Source organism: Spodoptera frugiperda, chromosome 2, assembly GCF_023101765.2.
Source record: "Spodoptera frugiperda isolate SF20-4 chromosome 2, AGI-APGP_CSIRO_Sfru_2.0, whole genome shotgun sequence".
NCBI lineage: Eukaryota > Metazoa > Arthropoda > Insecta > Lepidoptera > Noctuidae > Spodoptera > Spodoptera frugiperda.
The window spans coordinates 7,922,163-7,938,258 of record NC_064213.1 but is presented as its reverse complement, the minus strand read 5'-3'; the positions used below and the strand labels follow the sequence as shown (position 1 = coordinate 7,938,258).

At 34.6% G+C, this 16,096-nt stretch overlaps 2 protein-coding genes across 9 annotated transcripts in view; one reads left to right on the top strand and one right to left on the bottom strand.

Moving 5' to 3' along the window:
* The window catches only part of LOC118269154 (acyl-CoA Delta-9 desaturase), a 204,108-nt gene that overhangs the window by 26,149 nt on the left and 161,863 nt on the right, over positions 1–16,096 (bottom strand). The window lies entirely within an intron of this gene.
* LOC118269136 (kazrin) overlaps positions 12,102–16,096 on the top strand; it is a 117,616-nt gene continuing 113,621 nt past the window's right edge. For all 8 annotated transcript variants that reach the window (XM_050698262.1, XM_035584066.2, XM_035584067.2 and 5 more), the window contains exon 1: positions 12,102–12,348. The gene's annotated coding sequence lies outside the window, so the exon portion shown is untranslated. The remainder of the gene's footprint in view (positions 12,349–16,096) is intronic.

Below are 16,096 nucleotides of genomic sequence, written 5' to 3'. Positions count from 1 at the left end.
AACAGTCAAAACTTAATACAGCTCCACATCAGTTAGGTAACCGCACCGGGTATTAGAGCTATAAATCACGGCCGAAGCAAATTGTTATCGAATGAGACAGGCCGGCCGGCTCAACACTGGGGGGCACTGACAGCCCTCACCCCCGTAGAGTGACAAAAAACAAGGAGAAGGTTCATTATGAAGTGGGGTTGCTTAAGCCAGTAAGTGAATAGATAGTAGATAGGTTTAGTACTAGTTTCCCAAAGTTTTATCGTAAACTTTAAATTTAATTTTCGTGAGACATACTAAATTAATTATTATGTTATCGGCCTAATCAAGTAACTGTTTGACGAGGAACTCGAATAGTTTCAAGCCATGCCAGAGGCTCATATTCATGAGCAGCACTCCGCGACAAACGAAATAATAATTAAGTTTATATTAGTTAAAAAATAACAGTTTTTTTAAGAAAAAGTAAACAATGCCTGGCTCCTTCCCTGCCGTACTTCCAAATTCGTACTTAAAACCGTTAAAAATTAAATCTAAAGCATGTTTTTTGAAATGGTTTATAAGAGCAAGTCCACAAAAGAAATGACTCTCAGTATACCCAGAAGAATATTAGCCACTCAAAGTATGTTAGCAACTGAAAAGTCTGGTTAAGCCAGTTTACGTAACTAGTTTCGTTAGCAGATTTAAAGTTCGAACAGAGCAACCGCCATTTTGAGAATTCATTCCTACAGGGTGTTTGTACTGTTCTGAATGTGTTTCTTTAGAAGTATTTGTTAAAATTGATATTTTTTTCTACCTTCTCGTACATTAGACTGCACAGTTGGCGTGGTGGCTAGACAATTGGCTGCCGTGCAACGTGTAGCGGGTTCGGTTCCCGCACGGAGCAACTCTTTGTGTGATACACATATTGTTGTTAAATGTCTGGGTGTCATGTGTATGTAAACTTGTGTGTTTGTAAACGCACCTACGACACAGGATACTGTATATAACCTTCCTTTGTTTATAAATACATTTTTTGATTTGATTTGAAGCAGAAAATACTAGTGTAGGGTAACGTTTAAAAAAATAAATAATTATTTTACAATTTCTTTGTTAGAAGTAGTTCTTCTGCCTTTTTTGTCCATTCTAGCACCATGTACAATGAGTGTTTTATTTTAATACGAACTCAGATTCCGGACTTTGTTTCTAAATATTATGTCGATTGCTAGCTGAGAGAGAAGGGAACAATAATTTTTGCTCTGGGAAGGGAAATGACAAGAGTTATGAAACTAATTTAGTATGTACCGTTATTGATGTCGGCTATACAGAAGATTTCCTCTAGAGAAATTAATTTAAATGTTGGTGAGGTAATGTTGTTTTGTAATATGGTCTATTTTTGTTTTAGATGCTTTGTGTTGTGTGGTGTGCCGTGTCATAATACTTTCGAGGTTAATTTTTGTAAACTGGTGTTTAGACTTTGTCAAAAATAATCAAAAACTCGTGTATCTTTTGTCAACATTGATAAAGGTACATCTATAATATTATTATGAAATATCTTAAAAGATATTGCTGTGTGCAATTCATCTACTTCTTTTTTCCCTTGTTGAAGATTAAGTTCATTAGGGTGGTCTAAACACCTTTAATAATTATCATTTTATCATACTTCTTTTCTTTTAGTATGTCTTACGAAAGTTACAATATTATTTTCTAACAAAACTCAACCTTCTTTCCATTGATCTTTTCTCCTCTCCTTCTATGAACATTTAAATTCATCACTCGTTTAGCCATACGACTTTCATCCTTTATCATCACACGCTTAACAAAGAAAGGCGATAACCTCCCACTTATTACCATAAATAACAGAATAAAAGTGTAAAAGAAAAAAGATAAACAAAGTGATTTAAATGAGACCACGCACACAAAGTAAATCTTAGCCAAAAAATAAACGGATCATATCGTGAGAAAGTAATTTCACTTGTTGTGTTAGAGTGGCTTTTTGCTTAGACAAGCATGGTTACAAGATTTTTGAAAGAAAAGAACATAAATAAAATTCTTCTTTTATGTTCACTTTGTAACGGCCACGAAGATTCTGAGTAATTTAGGATTTACTTTCTGATACTCATTCATCTTCACCTACGTATATAGTCGACACGTAATCCAATATTTTATTTATGAAGCAAAAAGAATGTTCGTGCGGTTTTCGCTAAATCTAAAAAAAATATCTAAACAGAATTTCTTTTCTTTGTATCTCGTTTAATATACATAGTATGAGACATGTTGTACGTAGAATACGTCCCGTGCGTACACTATCCTTGCTTCATCCACTACACAAAGGGTTTGTTAAAAATTCACAGATCACTGAACGTCAAATGCAGAGATAACAAACTAAAAATAAAAAAACATGATGTTTAAAAAAAAACTGCTCTTCTTAAAAGCACCCTTTATATAACATCAAAGTCTGTATTTTACGACAAATAATTTCCGCGTCGTCGTCGTAAAAGTCACAGTTTTTTTTCATCTTCATTTATGTTCTATGAAATATCATTTGCCTTTAACATGTTTTCCGTAAAACGGAATGTTTTTGAATGCAGGTATATTTTTTATTTCATCATGACTTACCTTGTTGGTGTTTTTATATTATTTTATATAGAAATGCGTCATTTTTTATGTAGATTCGGTTTTGTTTTCTTTTAAAGATATCATTCTGTTATTTATGATTGTGTGAGTAAGGATGGTAATAATAGATGTGTATGTATTGATGATATCATTTCATCTATGTACTTAGTTACATAGCCGAATCCATAATCCATTAGATATTTGATTGGCTCACTGGAGTTACAGCTAGCAATCACATTTGACGTCGGCTTGAGATCTGACAAAGGGTCAAGCTGAATAGGCTTCGAGAAATCGGATAGAGTCTCGTCATCCTTTGATAGCGCGCTTAGCTATCGAGCCCGCTTTGAAACCCAACAAAGTTTGATTGAACCACCCACATCTATGTCAATAGATTAAAATTTAAAAATCCTGAATTAAATTCAGTACCTAACGTTTATTCTACCTACAGCATAATCATAATTACCAGTTTCCCCGTTCCAATTACAAAATTCTAACATTGAGGTCAGATAAAAGCAAATACAAGAAAATTTAACAAATATTTACCTATAAAAAACCTCTTTTTACCCAACAAACTTTTTACACTAATCGGCATTCGGTAATGGAGTTACTTAGGATAAGGAAAGAACGTAGATTGTGTTCATAAAAGGTCTTTAAAATATAATTTATAGATAAAATGGGAAAATGCGGGTTTTGCTGGTAAATAAAGAAGTTGAAATCATTAAGTTATGACCTTGTCTGATGGTTAATTGGGCTTGGGAGCTATTAATTTTGCGGTTGGTATATTTTTGGTCCATTTTGGCACAACAACGGCATTCCGATGTGTCAGTGGATAATTTGCGGGGCCGTTCGGAGGTCGCCGATAAATCTTCATTACGAGTCGTGGATAGCCGTCATGTTCGTGCCTCGGCGAGATTTCGAGCATATCGTCAGACCCTTGTGATTGATGTTTTCAATCTTGTTGATTGTTAATACGTATTCCTGCTTCGTGTATTGTAATTAATCTGGTCAAAATGTTCTGTTTACCTAATAGTTATATTATTGTATGAAACCGTAAAATGATTTTGAATTCAAGTAACATCACGCCTTTTATCCCCAAAAGGGTTGGCAGAGACGGACATTACAGTACGTAATCCCGCAACACAATGTACACCTACTTTCACAATTTTTGTTATAAGTCCCATGTATTTGGACCCAAGCGTTGGATTAAAATATAACAATAAACCTTAAAGTCAGTTATTAAAGCTGCAATCAGAGTGCACTAAACCAATTATTGTGTTAAGCTGCATAAAGACTACATATAGAGTAGTAACGGGAAATGGAGCATAGTTCTCAGGTGTTCAATTAACGGATACAGTTTCGAACACCACAGTGCACTCTACAATGCGATTTGCTGACCTGGCTCCGGGAGGTCACAACTGGAGCGAGGTCAGGCTCCATCACTCTGAGTCGAAGCGAATTTAAATGAGTATCCAATGAAATCCTGAGCAAACATGATAGTAGTAACTGGAAGGGATCTTTAAAGAAGGGTTTGGGGTACTAATATTGGGTATGCATATGTTCATTAGAAGTTGTCTTTATGGCAAATTGCAAAGATTTTTTTTGTTTGGATGTTTATTCGTCAGTCACACTGAAACTACTGAACGAATTTTGATGAAATTTAGTTTACAGACAGGGTATGCGCTGACGTAATATATGAGATAGTACAATAGATTTTATTAATTTTAGTGGATAAAATATACGGCAGAAAATGTAAGAAGAAGTGAAAATAAACGACTCATTGTTAGCCCACGAACAATTCCTGTCAATATATGTAAATTTCATCCAGCCTAAGTTTGGAAGAAATCCTTGATTGCGGTAAGATCGGCTATTGAAGGAATGTCGGTAAAATTGGAATTTTATTGCAATCAATCATGATTTACGTAGCCTAAAACATTACGTAGCCTAAAATCTACATTATTATTATTCAGATACTTAGGTACTTCTAAATGTATATCATAGACGCAAAAGATATTAAATTATATTCTCTTCTAAAATATTTTATGTTTAGTTTTATGAAACAGTCGAGTAAATGAGTAGACAGATCTTTATTACAGGTGATCCGTCCATACAAAGTACTTACCTGATGGTAAGCAATCGGCAAACACTCAAGAGGCGTTACGTGCGTTGCCAGCCTTTTGGTACCTTTATTGTTGGGCCTTTTCACAACGAAACGAACATTTCATTTATATTATAAGAAAATGCTATTTTAAATTACATTCTATAATCCAAGAGCATAAATAATGAGGTATTGTAATGTTCTATAATAAATGTCAATGTTTGAAGGATTTATTTCAGTCATGCGATAAGTACAATTACAGTGTACTGAATGAACTATTTTGAATCTTTCCATAATGGACATAAGATATTAAGGATCCTTTCTAGGCCTTGGGTCTTTATATAAAAACATAATAGCGTTGTATGAGTCAACGACTGTACGTCACTAACGTCAGCAGTTTTTAGTTCTTTCATTTTATTATATTTATCGCAACCAAATTTGTATTCAGTAGATAAACACAGCATCAGTACTCATCGATCATTCGTTAAGTTGATCATGTTGTCGACGTGCTAGTTTAGTGCATCAATAAATATCATCTCACCGGACTAACAAGCCACTTATTCCCATCTAAACTGCTAGTTGTGAGAGACTCATTCAGCATCTCATACAAACGTAATAAAGCTTTTCAGTAATTGTAGAGAGTAAAATGTGTGATTTTATGTATGTTTTCTGATTTAAAGTGATTTAAGTAATACATAGTCTCTACTTAGCCCATGGGAGACAGACGTGAGGTTATGTATGTATTAAGTACACATAGTAACTTTTACATCTCATCTTAAGCAATGATTACACGTGTGACAAAGTAAGGCCATTAAGAATTGCTAGATCTATTCACATAGTAGATCTATTATTATCCCTATGCACAAATCTACAAGAAAAGAAACAAACACTGTTTTGTTTGTTCATCAACTATCAATTATAACATAAACCTACCACTAAAATCATCGTATTTATTTATATGAGGGATTCCAATTTTATTGAATTCCATATAATCGGATTTTGGCTGACGTCATGCGTAAAATATGATCGATGCAAATAAAAGCGGACATTGAAATCAAACGGCTCATTTACACTGATGGATGAACTAGTAAGTGCTTATAATAATTTGTTACTATTATACAGAAAAATAACCTAACCTAAATGCTACAGGGCTTAGGTCATTCATTAAAAATGGAAGGTCTATGATTATGGATACATTTTAGGATCAAACGACGTTTTCTTAATGTCGTTTTTTAAATTCAAAAGAATTAAGATTTTGAACGAGGAACTGCTTGATGTGATAATTGAAAGTATGTGAACTTAGAAGACTTTTTCCTTTTCATGAAAATAGTACAGAACCTCTTACAGTCAGCTTTGATACAGAGCCATTATTTAATTCACTAAAATCTCGATTAGGACACGTGTTGAAAATCCTATTACCTAATGATCCCAATCTATGATATCGCTCCACTGACTTGATACCGCGACCAAAGCTATCAATTACTTAGGTAGGTATACGTTATACATATACTACTTTATTACCTACGTAACATTTCTTTAGTACATAAAAGATAATCAGATAACCTATTTAAGAAACTCCATTTAACATCATTAAAAGGAAATCAAAAGCGAAATAAATAACGCGAAAACTAGCACAGGTTGTTTATGACATGTACCTGGTATTCAAGGCAGTTAAATCGTGATGAGAACTCATTAAAAACTGTCAGTTCGCTGAAGCCTCAAAGACGTAGTACGTTAGTCAAAGCTTTGTACACTCCCTTATAAGATATTTGAATTTGAATTAGAATTTGTCTTTGCTTGGCTGTAGAGAGTAAGACGGTTCGTGAGTGAAGTGCCGTGGTAGGAATATTTACCTTACTTACATGTTATCAATATTGTGTAAGTAGATTAAGTACTTTTGGGGGCCATATAAAGGGCCCATAGTTGGGATATATTATTGTATTAAAATTGTAGACCGAACTGTAGACTATGGATGCATTACAGTTATTTGATTTGATCAGCTACTAAGAAATTAATTAGTTTTGAAATCACAAGTGACACAGCGTACTTGCGTTGATAAACGGACACGTTTTCATCAGTAGAATAGGGATGATGATGTGATATGAAAATTAAAAATCTAATTAGTCCGACAGTTAGGTAATGAAAATATATGAGACATGTATTTTTTTTTATTAGGACGAGAAGGATACTTCTCCTGTTTTTGGAGCTCACGAGTTACTGCTGAGATGTAATAACGGATCAACCAAATTATATTTTTTCTAGTAGGTAATATCCTACTGACTTTCGCTCCATGTGCTCTGTACCTTTTTGGGTAATGGGGAAAACTTTTAAAACGTGCCTAGCTCTTAGGAAGAATGACTACGGAAAGGTCTTACCTCTATAAAACCATCTCCGTGGTCACGTGTGTTTGTAACGTGTACCGTATATAAACTGTTTTTTATATACCTACATATTTTTTTCGGGTGGTCCTTACTCACAGTAAATGACACGTGCATCAAATAATTAAACGTTTAACTTTAACATAAAAACATCTGTATATCCACGTTTGTTTTAGTGAAAAACAGAGCTAACAGAAAAATAATTCAGTCGGGTTTCAATTTGCAAAACTAACTTCGGATAGCTAACTAGAAGTAAACCAACGAATATTGTGTGTAGAGAAAGTTACCAACAAATTGTTAACAACGTATTAGTAGAAGTGAACATGTTAGTTACTAGTACACATTAAACTATACAATACCAGTATAAACTGACCTATGAATGTGCGGAAAGATCATACAAAGCGGGACCAAGATAAACTGGTTGTGTAGCTTGCTGTGTGTACCTAAGCTGTGTTGAGAAAACTTTATTTTATTTTGCTAAATCTGCATTCTAGGGTCCCTAAAACATTTTGCTTTGTGCATTTTACTTTTAGATGAACAACAAACCGTGTTATATGTTAATATATGAGCTGTTGAATTAGAAAAGCTGACTGGAGTTAGCTAAAGATTTACGTTAAATATTGTTTGCAGTTTGTTCGTGTAAGTATTTAAAATGAAGTAGTGTTCGTTGCACTGTTTATGATTTAAAATAATAATTGTAGTTCTTCTAAATTATAATGTTACTTTTGTCATGCTTCCTAACACGATTCGCAAAAAGAAAAACAAAAGACGCAAGTGACGTCACGCACGCCCAAAACGACATGGATAGCAACATAAAGAGTTCTCTTTTTAAATTGAAATATTCACTGCCCTGGCAATTTAGTCTAAGCATAATTGGTATCACTTATAACTGAGCAATTATTTCCTAATATACAGAAAAATATTGCCTGTAGTTGTTACATTAGGACTTACATCTAAACACTTACATAATAATTAATTTAAATGCACAACATTTTAGCCCTTAAACAAATGATACGTAGGTACATAATCGAATTGTAAACAGTATTTGCATTAGCCACCTCCTTGGTAATCCATCAAGGAAATTATTGATGTTTGAATGCTGCAGCAACTGGTTGTAACCACATACAATACATGTACCTATGTCCTACGTATGTATATAGGTATGCATATGTAATCGGTATCTATTAGATTGGGATGGTCAGGCGCTAGCTACTAGCTGTCGAAACCAATCAGTCGCCTTTAATTAATTAGGAGACGTATTGTAATTTAATGGTGAGTAGATAGATACATTTACACCTACGTGTATCACTACATAGTATACAACAAAGTAGCTTTCTCTGTCCCTATGTCCCTTTGTACGCTTAAATCTTTAAAACTACGCAACGGATTTTGATGCGGTTTTTAAATAGATAAAGTGTTTCAAGAGGAAGATTTATATGTATAATACATGCGTAATGTATCACCATTGTACCCAGGCAAAGCTGGAGCGGGTCGCTAGTGTAGAATAATATAACAATATTTAGGTGCAAACGAAAATATACCTAATGCCAAAGTCAGTTATTCTAAAGATAACAATTTTTCAATTTAGCACAAAATTGTATGAAAATTGGGTTATTTTTCTGTCTGCCGTCAGTCTTGGTTAGCGCTTGATATCAATTTTCACATGGAACAAAAATAAAGAGCACACACGCCAGTACTCTAGTATGAGTTTTCCTTGGTTGGTAGGCGCTCTGATTGGCTGATTGATCCAAGTCATCCAATCAGAGGGCCGAACGTGCTCTCGTTTCGATTACTCTAAACGTAAAGTAAACTTATACTAGGGGTACTATATACTGTACTATTGTGTCACACACCACAACAGACACAACAAAGAATTTTGACCAATCAACGTCATTTTCCCCAATCACCGCTACCATAAAACCAAAATTGTCAATACTAATGACAATAAATAACAGTACAATGCATTTTCTATTCTAATCTCCATACAATATCTTTCATTGTCCATTTGACGAGTCTTAACACATTAATAAAGGTCGGTGACAACAGTTGATACAAAGCGGTGGTGACGAGCCCGGGGTCTGGGGTCTGGGGTCCGGGTTCGTATCACGCGATCACTAGCGTATTTTTGTTAATAGTCCCCAATCTTTTGCTTGGGGTCCCGGCCGTGAGAGGCAGCGGATAGGGAGTGATTAATGAATTGTGATGTTGGTAGTTTAATGTTGCTTTTTTATCGTCGCATAGTTGCGAATGAGTTTTAATGGGATGTTGAAGAAGTGAGTGCTTTTTCTAGTTGTTGTCTATTGTCTGTCCTATTATAAATAATGGGAAATTATAAGCTTGTTTAAATTTGGTATATAGATTTATGAAAAAAAAACGCAATCTGTTTGTTATTAATTGTGTAGATAACCCTATTTTTAATTGTCTGTTCTGTATATATAAACAAAATTCTGTTTATATAAATCCAATTAAAACAACGTAATCAAGTCAAATTAAAATATTCGTAGTACGAGTAAGATGTTTCTTCTTTATGATTTATTAAAATAAATCATAAAACAAACACCAGTAACAATAAAAAACAAAAAAAGCAAGACAGCACCAATAAAACAAAACAAAGCAAGCAAAAAAAAAAACAAAATCATTTTATGACGTAAGTGGTTCACTTGCACCGGGCCCCCTCGGAGGGTCAGTGTAACAGCAGGGGCCCACAACCCCAAATAGGAAGGGCTCTCAGAAAACTCCGGCCCCTTTTATATGACCATCATAGAATTCCGCTCAGATGAGCTTCAACACCATACATCGGTCCGCTCACACTCGGTCTGTCGTCAGATCCGCACATACTTTTTGTTTCAGCCATTTTTATTTTGTCTTATTTCTGTTGAAATACAGCCATTACACGGATGAAAGATCTTATTGAAGTTGTGTGGTTTGTAGAAGCAAGATTTGTGGTTCTGTACTTAGATGTTCTTTGTACTGTCGATATGTATTATATGGTGTTATGAGGATAGAGTATGACGCTGTGTGTCGATGTGTTTTTGATATGAAATTAGTAAAGTAGTGGAATTAAGTACCTAATGTAGTGAAGAGAAAATATTGTCGATTTAAGTTTTTTTCAATATTATTTAAATGAATTCGATAGAGTTTTGTGCGGAACAAAGAAAAAATAATGTAAATGATAAATAATATGTATTTTTTTTTGCAAATTGGTTACAAGATAACACTTTAATACGTCAGTCTCTAAAATAACTAGACGTGGCCGGCATTTTCTATCGGACTACTCTGAGAAGAAATACCAAAACAAACACAGAGGTCTCTTTTTAAGTCCAGACAAATCAAATAAAGATGTGAGAGAACCGTGCAAGTTGATTCTGTATTGGTATTTAGAACAAAGGACTAATTACGAACGAAGAAGAATTAATTGCCGACTAAATATTAATTGCCAAATAGGTTCCAAATTCAAAATCTTACATACACTTGTATACTTGATTTATCGTTATTGTCAGTTCCTATTTTGAATGATTAATGTCATCCAACTATTCTTCCGACGGTCACGTGATGTCATTCAAAGTAAAATGAACTGTAATGGATCAGTAACAATGTTTCAAATACAATAACATGGAGTGTTAAACTGTTAGACATCGTGTGACCACTAAACGTGTTGCTGACAGGATAAATGCAATTGCTCCTTAGCACCTGCCAGCACTTAAATACAGATTATATAATAGTACGCTACGCTGTGTTGCAAGGAGAGAAAAAGAGTTTAAATATTGAGAGCTAACGGTTCTACTCTGGTATATAAACTGCCCGTTTTATCTTCCATTTGTTAACGAGGAAATCCTTTCTTTGTTGTATGGAAATATTTTTGATCGGGCGATTTCAGGTTACCATTATAAGGTTGTATTACCTCAATCAAAATCATCTGTTAGTAATTTAACTTTAACTTCCTAGATTGTTTTATTAAAAAATGCTTATTTACTCTTCCTCTTAAACGTGACATTTACATTATAATTTGGTTTCTGGTCAAAAAATAAACCTCTTCAACTTAGCGAGTACTTTTAGGCGTAGGAACATAATCTCAAATTTTTCTCGCTTCAAGAACTTTTAATACGGAAAATGTCACAATATTTTACAAATTTTGGTATTTTATAATGTTTGAAGTATTCACAAGTTATTAACGAGACTGTATTGAACATCGATCAAGTGGAACATTACAAGTGAATGATTCGGCGAAGCAATTATAACTACAATCGAAACATAAATTGTAATTATATTATTTAATGAGACTCAATATCAATTCGTCGTTAATTGGAAGGCCTTGGAGTTTTGCAACACCGCTGTAATAAATTTATCAAGGGAAAAGTTTCAGCAGAAGCATCTGTTTGTGTACCGACGAAATAATTTACTCTGTCAGTATATTTTCCATTGCATTTTTTCTTCGGTAGCATTCTATCACGCTGGTCGTGTGTCGGGCAGTGATGTATGGAGCCGGTGGTTCACGCCGCGGTCCGGCTCGGTGTGGGCGGCGCGAGGAGTGCGGCGCGAGGGGAGCCACTGACGTCACGCGCGCCTGCGCACTGCCACACTCCTTGATGCACAGAGTAGTATGCCAATACAGATACCGCCGTACTTGTTAAATTATTCCCAGGTTTGAGAACGTGAAATATTTTACAGCTTCGCGGTTATGATTATGTTCTAAAAATAGAATATTACATTGGAATTGGTCTGTTTAAAGTTTTATCCGATATTGGAGATGAGAAATGCTATAAAAATAAAGTATCCTTTGTTTAAAAATATTCTTTTTCTTTTTTAATTAATTCTTTTTGTTCCATTTGAATACTTTAAAAACCAAACGTAAAGTAAAATAGTTTATAATTAATAAATTAAAATTAAAACATCATAAAATTCAAAATAGTATTGAGAATAATTATATTCCTTCAATTCAAAGCTAATCATAATTCAAAACTAATACCGAACTATCAAACTAACCTACTATACTGCCGTACGGCAAAAGAAAATGTATCTCTAGCCCGCAAGTACACTGTGTACGGCAATCCGTGTTCGCGACAGCAGGCGGGCGGCCAGTCGACTCGCTCGCGCGCGCTGCTACGTCCGTGTGCTACGCGGCGCTACGACGCGTAGCGACTCGCAACTACGCCGCTACGGCAAGCCGAAAATTATTTGGCAGTGAGTGTGCGAGGATATTGAATTAAAACGGAATTATTTAGTGCAATAGCCTGTGGTGTGCTTCCTCTGTTACTGAAATAGCGGAGCTGAATAATTCCGCGGCTCGACTATAAGGTGGGTGAATATTGAATAACGAGATATGAATAGGTATTGAGAGCTCGGATGCGAGTGGTTTGCTCTAATGTCAAGGACACGGATATTGATCAAGTACCAGATGCTAAGACTACTTTGTTTACTTTCTGTGTTTGTTTTACAGTCGTGTTTACCAACCGTCGTGTTTGTTACGCATTTGTTATCGAAGCGCTTACATATGTATACGTTTCCTCTCGTGTTTATTCTAAGCCGTATTTGTACTGAAGAACAAAAAGAGATTTTACTTTATACGAGACGAAAGTCTTTGAAAAGGCCGTTAAAAGTAATACGCAACAAAGGGATAGAAGGCGGAGTGGGGTCGAGAATAATTTATAAGGATAGGTGCCACCTCGCGTTACAAGTTTCATGAATTAGAAATGTTGAGGATGCTTATAAAAATGTTGGATACATGTTTTATTTTCTTTAGAAAAGAAAGTTATTGAATGGAAGTAATCAATAAGACATTACTTGCGACCTTTTAGGTAATTGATTATTTAGGTTCAGTGACCTTTTGTGAGGGACATGATGGATTTAGGTATAGTAGTTATTTGAACTCTCTCCCGTGTATAATAAGTTTCAATATACCTCGTTACATTCAAGTTCCTACGTTGATAAAGGCACAATTTAAACTCCATTTTGCGGTTCCACAAACTTTTGCAGGCGTTCATTATCATATATTTTACAATTTACAATGAAAAATACAGCATGACTCTCTTTGTTGTGTATTTTCATGTTGCATTGTTAATGGAAGCATTGAATTCGTTTCCTCTATACAGTTTCAAATGAAAAGGCAGTTACATAATAATAAATGCATATAACTTACGATTGCACGGTAATCTTATTGCCAAAAAATTAGATATACTTACAATTTCAAACTACGTACTAACTGTTTATTTCTTTCCTATAAAGTTTCTAGTTGTACTCGCCGATCGACCTCGTGTTCGGCAATCGCATAATATGATAAAACTTAATAAAATTGCTTGATATCATAATGGTCCATGAATTTATGGTTTATGGTGCCGTATAGGCAAATATTTTACTATCGTGACATCGTAAAATGTACTTATATACATACAATACACATCAGAGCTTTGTGTCATGGCGTAGGCATAAACTACAGAGCGTCACCTGCCTATGACCTTTGCGTACGTCTTTAGCTTTCATAACATTCAAGCCCTGTTCATACATCACAATATAACTATGTACTGTATTTATATGTTGACTAAACAGAAACTTAATTATGTAAGTAGTTATTTTACAAATCCTATAGCTACAGGAAAGTAAGGAGAAGAGAGAGACACTGAATGAAATAAAACGTATCGTGACTATTGAGATAGAAACGAATAAATGTATACGACTTAATAAATACTACTACTATATTTTCTTGCAAATAAAATGATTTGATTTGAAAATATCTGGAATCCAGTAAAGGATCCAGTGCATGCGAGTGCATTTTATACCCCATTCAATATGATGCAATCGGTTTAATATTCGCGTCAGCCGTATCTTTACCACGTGCGATCGATATAGAAGCACTGAATTATTTATTGTAGTTTGCACCTGTTTCTACTTGTTCAAGGAAAAACTGGAACGATTTTAGGAATAACTTTTCATTGTTCGTGGAAAAATGTTAAGTGTATTAACATGGATAGCTGCCAAAAAAACTACAGCCCAGTTGGCAATCGGAACTTATAATAAAGATAATGCTTTAAAAATATGACGTATTTACTTCGAATATGAAGATAGAAATGATTTTTTTTTGAGGGGGGACAATCATCCAATGTTTTCTCCCGCCTTAGGCGAGGCGAGAGGGAGTGTCAGACTCTTACTGCCGCACTCAGAGTCACTTAATGATTACTCATACTTGTTTTCGGACAAAATCTTTGCTAAAAGCAGTTTAAGTATTCCACCCTCACTAAAAATCACCCGTTCCTACTCCTGCTTTTCGAGCCGGAGTCCCGGTAACCCGCTAGGCAGTCCGCAGTTCCGGAAGATAAAAATGTAGCACCAAAATACATTACCTCAAAAACAGCGAAAATATGATAAGCAACATTAAAATGTTTTTACTAGACCATAAATTACGGGACACTTACATCAAGCATATTCGGAATTCTGATGGAAATGGCGGAATGTAGGAGTCGTGGGTGTTGAACAATATTTCATTCAGTGAATTTATTGTAACGGCTATACAGCCCGGCCTCGCTTCATTCCTTCATTTTCTAATGTTGCGAACCTCAAGAAAAATTACGGATATCAATTTTTGAATTGAGCTACGTTTAAGAAAGGTTTCTCGCTACAAAGTAAATGGATAGGTAAATTTGTTAGACTGCTTTTACGGTGATTTTTTGTGAGGCATCCTTTGTTTAGTTACATTGTGTGGAGGTTATTTGTTATCCTGCGATATAAAGAACATTTTCTTTTATACTGTTTAAGTCTTTGAATGTAAAGTGAAATTATAGTATCAGGAATGATTTCTACGAATACGAGTCATAGTTTGGGTAGAAATAGAGACTTATTTTTGTTCGCAAAATATATACTTAGAGCTATATTTAACTGTGTGCTTATAGTAAAGTTACACAATCGTACGGACTTTCCGAGAACCCTAGAATTTTCCGAGAAATGTTGATTACAGCCAGATTGACCTAATGCTTACAGTTCCGACCAAATGTATTTAGGTTAGGTCACATACAATTTGTACTGGATTCCGTTTGTTTGTGTCTTACAATATTTGATATACAACTTATTTGCCAATTTACTGTAATGTGTTTACAAGTCATATGACTTGTTTCGTATTACGTTGTGATAAGTTTCGATCAGTGGAAACTTTTTGTTTATGGAAATACTTTGTTATCGTCGAAAGCTGTTTTTCATGTATTTGTATGGTAGATAGTAGTCGGGGAGAATAAAGAAATAAGTAACTAAAACTATTCATCACAATGTGCAAAGTTGCGCCCAAAATCATGTCGAATAAAAAACTACGTATTGAAAAGTGAGTAAAAGTCGTAGAAACGATAGATAAGACGGTTACATAATGTCTTTGTGATAACACGTGTTCGCATTAACGCTATTTTATGATTTCTTTTTATTTCGAACCTGCTCGTACTCCAAAGGGTTCGCTCGAGAGCCTGAGGTAAAAAGATTAAAAACACAGCTTTTCCATTGAGGGAAGACGGCGGACCTTTTCTCTACGTCTACTGCATAAAGGTATGTCTAGTTATTTACCTTCACAAAGGTTTTTAGGATGGGACATTTTGATGATGATGGTGCCTGGATGGGTCGTGCCGCTAAGTAGAATAATAGGTTATGTGTTCGGCTTTCTAAATAAGGATGATAACGGGGTTGTAAAATAAAAATCTATCTATGAAAAAAATATTACACAGGTATTTTTTTTCTACGTGAAGAAGTGACGTCAATATCTTCGAAGGTATTTGTTATCCTAAGAAAATAAAAAATACGTGTCTTATTACAATAACTTTTTGTATATTTATCCACCTTATTGTGTATTTCGACTTTCGAAATTTTCAGTAAAGGCACGGCGGTGTTTGGAATTACTTACACTACATAACAGTACCTACGTATTCCTTTGTTATATTGGACTCATAAATAAGCCTATTTTATAGATACAATATGTAACGTATTTTGATTGATGTGAGGTTTTTGGGTATGAATTCTGAAGGTGAGAAAAATGTGACAATATTTTCTCATCGGATTAGACTTGACATTAACATCA